This window comes from Vipera berus (genome assembly GCF_964194415.1).
Source record: "Vipera berus genome assembly, chromosome: 3".
Classification (NCBI taxonomy): Eukaryota; Metazoa; Chordata; class Lepidosauria; order Squamata; family Viperidae; genus Vipera; species Vipera berus.
This window is the reverse complement of record NC_138204.1, coordinates 178,685,415-178,696,020: the sequence shown is the minus strand read 5'-3', so window position 1 is coordinate 178,696,020 and position 10,606 is coordinate 178,685,415.

Below are 10,606 nucleotides of genomic sequence, written 5' to 3'. Positions count from 1 at the left end.
CACTACTTTTCCAGGTTTGTGAATCATTTTAAAATCATAGGCAGACAGAAATATGGACCACCTGAGCATTCTAGGTGATAATATGTGGGGTGTTTGCTTTTCTGTTGTAAACAAACCCAAGAGAGGCTTGTGATCAGTGAACACAGTGAATTTCCTACCATAAAAATAATCGTGAAACTTTTTGATCCCTGCAACAATGGCTAAAGCTTCCTTATCTATTTGTGCATAATTCCTTTCAGCCACTAATAAAGTTCTGGAATAATATGCTATGGGAACTTGCTTCCCATTTTTCTCTAAGTGGCCCAATACAGCTCCCACTCCATAGGGGGAAGCATCACAAGCGATGCAGACAGGCTTGGATTCAATGTAGTGTGTGACAGTTGATTTGTCAGACAGCAGACCCATAAGGTCCTGGAAGCTTCTCTCATGCAGGCTAGTCCACTTCCAAAAAGCTTTTTTATCTAGCAGCCTATGTAATGGCTCAGCAATAGCAGCTTTGTGAGGTAGGAAGGTATGATAGAAGTTTAATAAGCCTAAAAATGCTTGCAGTTCAACTTTATTCTTAGGACTGGGGGCCATTTTAATTGCCCTAATCTTAGACTCTGCAGGGTGGATTCCATTTGCATCTATTCAGAATCCCAAAAATTCTGTAGAATTAACCCCTATGCTGCATTTATCTCTTTTTAATTTGAGACCTGTGGAATGAAGCCTACTCAGTACAGCCCTGAGTCTATTAGCTAACACTTCTTCTGTTTCACCAGCAATGAGAACATCATCAAAGTATGGGCACATGCCCTGAACGCCCTTCAATGTTTTTTCCATTATTTCCTGAAAAATCCCTGGTGCCACACTTATGCCAAATTGCAAACCATTCACTCTGAATGCTCCCTTATGTGTAACAATAGTTTGAGCTGCTGCTGTAGCCATGCTAACAGGCAGCTGCTGGTACACTTGCACCAAATCAAGCTTTGTGAAAATGGCGCCACCCTGAAGGGAAGCGAGAACATGGCCAACCATTGGGACCGGGTAAGCATGCTTATTTAAGGCCTTATTTAGGGTGCATTTATAATCCGCACATATATGGATTTCCCCATTAGATTTGAGTGGTGTAACTATAGGGGTCTCCCATTCCCCCCCTTCTACAGGCTGTAGCACTCCTTGTTCAACTAGTTTGTCCAATTCCACTTCAATTTTATGTTTCAATGCGAATGGGACTTTTCTGGGTTTGATCCTATTGGGCATAACATTCGGGTCTAATTTAAATGAAATGGGAGGCCCTGTGTACATTCCTAGCTTTGAATTGAACATGTCTGCAAATTCGTCGCAGACAGATTCGATGTTACCTCCATGCATTCGATTAATGCCAGTAATCAAAATTCCTAATGCCTCAAACCAATCTAACCCTATTAAACTGGTTTGTTGGCCTTCTACCACAACGACATCCAGGTGCCCATGAAACTTTTTAAAACCTACAAATAGGGGGGCCTCCCCCTTAATTTTGACCTTGTTGTTCTGAAAGTTGGTCAGTATGATACTAGAGGGCCTCAATTTTACCCACTGTTTACTGCAGCCGCAAACAAATTTAAAGGTCTTGTATGAGATAATTGAGACCGCTGAGCCAGAGTCTAGTTCCATCTTGCATGGAATGCCTTGTAAATTAATTTCAAGTCTTAGTTTAGGCTTTAGGGGGCGGCAGGCCCCAGTTCTGCAAATAGTTCTCCAGCTCTTGAAAAAACACACACTGGTTGGACTCTGGGCCCCAGTACCTCTCCTTGATGAGTTCTCCGACTGTTGCTTGAGCTGACCTTCTCTGGAGCAGGCTTGGCAAACAGCTGCAATGTGTCCCGTTCGTCCGCAGGCCCGACATGTAGCCTTCCGAAACCTGCATTTCACATGTGCATGGTTGCTGCCACAACCCAAACATCGAGGGAACAGGATTGCCTTATGGTTGTTCTCTCTGTGATCCAGTCCTCGCTCTTGTGTCCCTGCAAGCTTCTGGAGCTTGTCTACTTCTGCTACTTCCTCGATTGTGATTTTGTTGTACTTAGCTGCTTCGTGGTGAATTGTTTCTTCAGGTTTCAGGGTTTTTGATGTCTGTACTACTTGGACCACGCCTCCTGCTGCTTCATCTGCCATTATTTCGTCTTGCGCATCGAGTAGCGTTAGGTTAGGTCTCGTGAAAAGTCTCTGCTGCAGTGCCTTGTCTCGAAGCCAGTCCCGTAGGCGTTTGTAGGTTGGAAAACCTGCAGAGGCGTGCGGCCTGGCATAAGGCCGCAATGAACTCTGATACAGTTTCCCCAGGGCGTTGCACTCTCTAATCGAATCTGAAGCACCAGGCCATCTCCAACATTCTGGGCTTGAAGTGTCCGTTCAGCTTCTGTTTGAGATCGGCAAACAAAACGGATTCAATCGGTGTCGGGGCGAATAGACTTTCAGCCAAGTTGAACGTTGCAGGCCTGCTGATGTAGAGTAGACTTGCTGCTTTTAGGCCATCTTCTGCGATCTGATTCGCCCGTAAGTAGTTTTCTACTTGCCCCAGGTGCGACGGCCACTGTTCGGGGTGGCGGATGTCGAATTCACGGGGCTGGCCGACTTTTGGCATCTTCTTTTTTCTTGCGATTGGATCCTGCTCCGCAGGCTCAGACGAGTGATTTTGAGCACGTGGCTGCTAGCCTACTGATCTAGCTGGCTGATAGGGGGGGGGGAAAGATGCCTCTTTCCTCCAGCACGTAAGCTATCCCCTCATGACTTCAGCTCAATGGTGAAGCAGGATCCCACCTTCGTCGCCACTGTTGTGTTTTGGGTTTGAAAGATGCCAGACAGATGAGTACAGAGAAACAGCAACTTTATTGATAACCATAACTGTACTGAGGGGTTAGGGTGTACATGCATTCTTTATATACCTTCATACAACCAATCAGATTGAACCCATTATTCCCGCTATTATGGTTCCTGCTTAAACTGTTAGAGTTCAGTACATGTGCTGGAGAACTGTTAGTTCCCAATTACTCAGTGAATAGGTGTTTCTCCAAATCCCAATACATAACAATAGTGAAGTAACTCTCCATATTCAGGAAAGAATTGAGAATTAAACACAATAATATTTGATGAAAGTCCTTGATTTATGATCACAATTGGGATCAGAATTTCCATTGCAAAGCAAGGCCGTTATTAGTGGCTCACACCCACTTTTATGACTTTTTTTTGCCACAGTTAAGTGATTCACTGCAGTTGTTAAGCAAATCCTGCTTCCCCTTTGGAAGTTAAAATTAAGTTCACAATGGAAATCACAGGACCCTAGGACACTGCAACCATTGTAAATGCATGCTGGTTGCCAAGTACCCAAATTTTGATCAAGGGAATGCCATGATGGTCATAGTTCAAAGTCTGTTCATAAATAACTTTTTTTTGTGATGTTGTAACTTTGAACAGTTGCTAAATGAATGATTGTAAATCAGGGATTATCTGTACTGAAGAGCAATTAGTGAGTTCGTGACAGATGGAAAAATTAGTTGAAGAACTTTAGTTCTCTTTTTTTTCAGGTGCTACACTGAACTGACAAAGCTGTAAGATATATATTCTCTTGTACTTTTCTTATGCTTCTATATTTCACTAGAAAACAGGGTGACTTAAAGTAGAGTAGCTGGTCTGTATGTGCTAATTTCAATTGTTAGTATATATAGCTTTAAAAACAAAGATAAAAACTAATATAAATTAACAGAATAAAGAAGAAAAAGAAAAAAAATGGGTTAAGAAAAAAAGAAAAGGTAAAAGAAAAATAGAAAAGAAAGAAGATACAAAGAAGGGATTTTCGATTTTCTTTATAGTAAGCATAAGTACAATTATAAATTTCCTTTTTTCAATGAACAAATTGGCTTTCATCTTTCTATATTCTATCTACTCATCAGAACAATAAATCATGAGTTCATTTTTTATATTTTACTCAAGTGTCCATAAAAGATTCTAGTCAATCTTAAATGTACCATAAATATTGTCTTTTCTCTAATGAAACAAGTTAATCGTCCACTTTAGCAAATTCTGTCATCTTTACCAACTATTCCTCCATTGCAGTTACTGCCAATTTTTCCCATCCTTGTGCATCAGTAATCGTGCAGAAGTTGTCACATGCAAAAACAAAGTTCCATGACTTTCCCAATTATTGTCCATCAGGTGTCAAACTGCCGGCCCACGGGCCGGAGCATCATGGGGAAACCGCGCCCATCCCATTGCTGGCAATGGGAAAAAGTTCTGATACGTCGCACAACGTCACGTGATGTCGCGAGTTTGACATGTCTGCCCTACATTGTTGGTTTCTGCAGATTTCTAAAAACAATACTTTTTTTGAGAGCTTTCAAGATATCTTTTACCGGGTACCGCCGGTGAAAGATTGCCGGCGGATAACACCCAGGGGGAGGGCCTTCTCTGTGGGTGCACCTGCCCTTTGGAACCAGCTGCCCGTAGAGCTTAGGACTGCCCCTGACCTTCGCTCATTCCGCCGGGACCTGAAGACTTGGCTCTTTGAGCTTTCTGGCCTGGACTGAGAGTATTAATTGGGGTTTTAATTGGATTTTAATTGGGGTTTTATATTTATTCAAGGTCTAAATGTAATCATTTTAACTGTTCTTAATTTTTGTAATTGTTGTATTGTTATTTTAAAAACCTTGTGAACCACCCTGAGTCCTACGGGAGAAGGGCGGTATATAGGTCTAATAAAGATAAAGATAAAGATATTAGCTGAAGTTGACATTATCAGTTACAGATTTGTATGCATTAAGATTGCATTTGTTTGTTCCTCTTTTCTGTTTTTTTACTATGGACATTTTATTATTTTGTATTGATGGTTGTTATAAACCACCAAGATTTATCTCTGTGATTTAGGTGGAGGTAAATCCAATAAACAACTATGCAAATACAATGTTATTAAACTGAAAAATTGCTATTATTTTGAATTGCATTATAGTGAAGAAAAGCACGTTCTGGTGGTTTGTGTACATACTTAAGCTGCCACTCAGGTGCTAACTGTTAATATATAAGTTCTCTCTCTCTCTCTCTCTCTCTCTCTCTCTCTCTCTCTCTCTCTCTCTCTCTCTCTCTCTCTCTCTCTCTCTGTGTGTGTGTGTGTTTGTGTGTGTGTGTGAGAGAGAGAGAGAGAGAGAGAGATTGCCCTTAGACAGCTTCTGTTCCCAGGCAATGCTGACCCAAAATGGCTGCTCTACTTCTAGTCACTGTTTGTTATCACTGTTTTTTAATGGGAAATTAATCCAACTGGCAGTTGGAAAAGATATTCTGATTTGGAGAGATGTGATATTCCATTTCATATGATAAGACTAGTGCTTCCTGATTCTATTAAAATTGTTTCAGGTGAGCATAAGCATATTTTGACAATATTGTGTTCTATATGTTTTACACAGAATTCTAGGCAAAAAGTTGAGATGTCTCTTTCCAACAAATGTTTTAACTGTACTTCTGTTATGAGTTAGTGTTACTAAATTGACTCATCATTTCAAAGACTATTACTACTGCCTAAGGGCATCCTGGAGAAGTATGTAAAAAAGCTAAAATGACCTGATAATGTTTCTATTACTAGTTGCTGGCAATGCATAAAGAAAAAAATAGCAAAATGAATGCAAAAACTATAGCAAGGTTAGTTTAAGTTTGTTTGAAAAGGTATTTGGCAGAATTTTGATTGAGAGGATATGAAAGGTAAGTACAAGTCAAATCAGAAGTTCATTATGGTTTTATACCAAGCATGAGCTGTGAGGATTTTTTACTGTTTTTTTTGCTTTTTTACTCTTCAGAAGGTCATTAAAAATGTATGGATATGAAAAGTTTATTGATATGGAAGGTACAGTATAGTGAATATATCACTGGCACCCTGCCATTTCATCTTCAAAAACCCCCCTCAATTTTAAATATCTGAAATATCTGAAGGAATTCTCTTTCTGTATCTCCATTCTAATTCAAGACCTTTTACATGAATCCTTTTAAAAAGATTTTATTAGATTTTATAGGGTTAAGAATAATATTTTAGAAGGCAATGTGGTAATTGGGTTAAAAACAATAGGTCAGTAATACAATCATTAGTGAGTATCTCACGTTACACCATATTTTTTCTCAGTTTCCCTTAATATTTGCTATTTCATATTTATACTAATAAATTTCTAATTATATCAAAATTTATTAAAAATTTCAGTATCTCATTTATAAATACAATGTTTTCCTTTTTGCTTATACATATCTTAATAGATCTCAATAAACAATCAATGTCCTGTGATAAAATTTTACCAATTTTAATTTTTAGTTACAGTATTCCAATTTAACCTTTAATATCCATAATATTTAACTTTCAGGTAACCCAAATTTCTATCTCATTTCATAAAAATTATAATATTTAAAATATCTAAAATTTTAATAATATTAAAATTTGAATATGTTCTTATTCTATTCCATAAACATTTTCTACTTCCCATCCTAAATAGATCACCACCTTTTTTTTTTAAGGGAAAAATTGTATGTTAAAACTTTTTAATAAAAAAAATAATAATAGAGTATCTTATTAGTTCAGATCCATCATCTGTATACACTGGGCTAATCAATAATTCAAACCTATTTTCTTATAGTTAATTTAAATTTCCCTTGTTAATCTAAACCTTCAATATTCAACCAATTAATCCTCTTTTTTTTTTACTACTTTCTGACTATTTTAAATCTAGTACTCAAATTTCCTTTTATTTCAAAATCTCCCTTTAGCCCACTAATTGACAGTTTAGGATCCTCTCTAATAAAACAGGGGGGCCCAGTTTTTCAACCTAATTCTAGCTTTCTTCTTTTGCCAGCCAGGTTTGCATATCAATGCTTTTAAATCATCAGATAGGTCTTTCTTCATTCTTGTGTATATTATGTGGATTAAAGGAGACCATCTAGTTGCTAATCTTCTAAGAGGTCTGGCCCATTTATAATCATTAAGTCGCCTTAATCTCCCAGATCCCCATCTTAGTTCTGGTATAGTTGTCTTCAGTTCGATCTGGTCTTTTTCTTTCTCAGGTTTCTTCTTCTTGTTTTCATAGAAAGCTACTTCCAGTTTTGAAATTATTGTGTCATTATCTGGATTTTAAGTAGACTGTGTTTGTTGTTCTGTAGAGCCCTCTGTGTTAGTAGTAGACAATCACTTCAACATGAGCCAGCAGTGTGCTGCTGCTGCCAAAAAAGCCAACACAGTGCTAGGCTGCATTAACAGAGGGATAGAATCAAGATCAAGTGAAGTACTAATACCACTTTACAATGCTTTGGTAAGGCCACACCTGGAATACTGCATCCAGTTTTGGTCACCACGATGTAAAAAAGATGTCGAGACTCTAGAAAGGGTACAGAGAAGAGCAACAAAGATGATTAGGGGGCTGGAGGCTAAAACATATAGGGAACGGTTGCTGGAATTGGGTATGTGTAGTTTAACAAAGAGAAGGGTGAGGGGTGACATGATAGCAGTGTTCCAATATCTCAGGGGCTGCCACAAAGAAGAGGGAGCCAAGCTATTCTCCAAAGCACCTGAACGCAGGACAAGAAGCAATGGATGGAAACTAGTCAAGGAGAGAAGCAACCTAGAACTAAGGAGAAACTTCCTGACAGTTAGAACAATTAATCAGTGGAACAACCTGCCTCCAGAAGTGGTGAATGCTCCAACACTGGAAGTTTTTAAGAAGAGACTGGTCAGCCATTTGCCTGAAATGGTATAGGGTTTCCTGCCTGAGCAGGAGGTTGGACTAGATGACCTCCAAGGTCCCTTCCAACTACTTCTTCTTCTTCTTCTTCTTCTTCTTCTTCTTCTTCTTCTTCTTCTTCTTCTTCTTCTTCTTCTTCTTCTTCTTCTTCTTCATTATTATTATTATTATTATTATTATTATTATTATTATTATTATTATTATTATTATTATTATCAACATAAATAACAACAAGAAAGGTAATTTTGCAGGCTCAGAAGGCAAAAAAAACCCTTTCTGTCACAAGTCTAGGACAAGCAGAGCAGTAAAGAGTCCATGAGTAAATTGTACATTCTGATTTCTGTCTCAGTACCATTTACCATTTTGTACTGTACACTGTAAATTTTGTTGCAGATATATTTCCTCAGAAATTGCTTCCTTCATATAAATCTGTTTGACATTTGGTTTCTTTTTACATTACGTTTTAGAGTTCTCCTTTGTTAGTTGGAAACAGACTGGACAAGAAATAATATGATTAAAACATTAAGTTAAAAGCCTCTAAAAAACAAACAAAATCATCAGTCAAAGAAAACATGGTCCACACTAGGGAGAATAACAACACAAATATATTCCCTACCATACAGAGTTCCATCTGTAAGACCATGGAAACCATTTTATTCTCACAATTGTTTTTATGGTATGTATAAACAAAACAGTATCTAAAGAAAACATAAGAGAACGTATTAGAAGTAGTCATGGAAGGTATGGGGAAAAGATTATGATAAATTATGCATTATAATAATTCTACTCTTTAATTCTACTCTTTATAATTTAGTAACGTTTATTGGTATAAACGTTACTAAATTATAAAAGTTAAGAGAAAATGATCTGTTGGTTGATCAGGTAGAATGAATATATCATTTTGAACGTAGTCACATCTCATGTTTCATCTTTCCACCTCATGGGACAAGAGAGATTATTATGAAACTAGGATGAATACAGATAGAAGGAGAAAGTTGGATAAGAAAGGCAACAACAATAGCTGCACAAATTATCTTACTCTGTGTGCTATTGCCTAAGAGTCTATATATGTTAACAGCTAAATATCAGAGCTTTGTTCCAATATACAGAATAAATGTGTGTATATGTGCATAATTTAGCCAATGTCCTAGGAGCAACTTAATGATATATCTCAACAGGTTAGGGACATCTACAAAGAGGTCAAATCTCTCCCCATGTGTCATAAAAAAGGGTGGAATTTTGATTGCACAGTCAAAGGATGGCCAACATATTCACTTTTTGATCATCCCTGCAAACTTTTCTTCAATATTTATTTACTTATCTATCCAGTTTTGAGAATAGTAGCAATTTAAAGGGACTCCTAGTCCTGGAAAGAACACAGCTAATACACTGGTGCTCCAATGCAAAAACCTACTTGGATAAACCTCAGTTCAAAACCTTGTTTCTCCAAATAATCTGCTTTTTCCATAGACTTCTTAAGCTGACGCCTGTCCACCATTTCCACTAGCTTCTGTAAAAATAAAATGTGACAGACTATGCCATGGGACTGTTGGGTTCAGAAGAAAGCATACTACAGTTTCTTTCACGACCAACCCCTCACTCAAAGTAGGCAAAAACCAAGTCTAATGTGTGACCTTCCCCCCTCCCATATGTGTAAGGTCTTCAATGATTTGGAAAAAGGTCCTCTAAGCTATATCAACATCACCAGGCAATAAATTCAAGTCCGAAAAAACCAATAGTCTCAACCATGAACCAAGCAACAGAATTCAGCTACTCAGGCACAGAAAATGCTATGCAGAACAGAGGGTGGCATAGCATTAGCAATTCCATATGTTTGATAGAAGATATGCATTATATGTATTCAGGTCATGACATACCCAAAAGAAAACCTAAAAAAAAGAAAAAGAACCATTGTGGCAGTTTGTCCTAACTGTCCCATAACTTCATGACTTCAAAAACAGTTTTGAAAAATGGTTGAAGGAATTAAAAAGGATTTCTCTGCAGAGAAAAATGCAGAAAGGCCCAGCTGGAGACATGCAATCACTGATTGGCAAATAATATGCTATCTGAGAAGTGGGGGGAAATATGACTGTTTACAGAATGCCAGAATATCTATTTCGTTTTCTGGAGAGGCCTTTAAAAAGTAGCTAGAGAAAAGGCTAGGGAGACTAGCTACTTTACAGTGCTCTAAGCATGAGTGAATAAAGAATTATTTGAGAATATGTCCCTTGTTAAAGAGCAAGTATAAATAGACAGACTGGCAGCCTTTGTTTCAGAAGCAAATGCAGCCATTGTACAATAGTGACCCTATGTTTGCAGATTATTCTTCTGAGGCACACTTACATGTACTAACACGGATGCCCAGAGGATGAAAGCTGAGGTTGGCATGGAACTTGGCAGATAAAGATGACAATAGTGATTCCTTAAATTTGTATAAACATTTCAAATAATACTTCCCTCTTTTCCTTTAAGAAATGTCATGATATTGTTAAAACTGATGAAACTGGTCATTCGTTTTGGCAAAAAAGGTCCTCATATACAATAATATGTATGCAGCCCACAGCTCTACAAGCTAATGTCTGTGTTAAGGCCATAATCCTTCAGCTTTAGGATTTTCAGGAAATTAATGTAATAAATACAGAATACTTCTCCTATAGAAGTTGTTTTGGAGATTCCTGAAATCTTTTGATTGTTTTGGAGTTTCTGAACAGGGTAAGTTATTATTTATGTACCTCACCAAATTTGATGAGGGAAAATTAACAACCACTGATCACTTATTCTAATGAGCAATTGTTTACAAATGTGGACCATTAATTTAACTTAGGGTCGTATGTCTAGAAGCTCAATTTTTGCAAAACACTTAAAACAATTGTAAGACCATGGAAGCC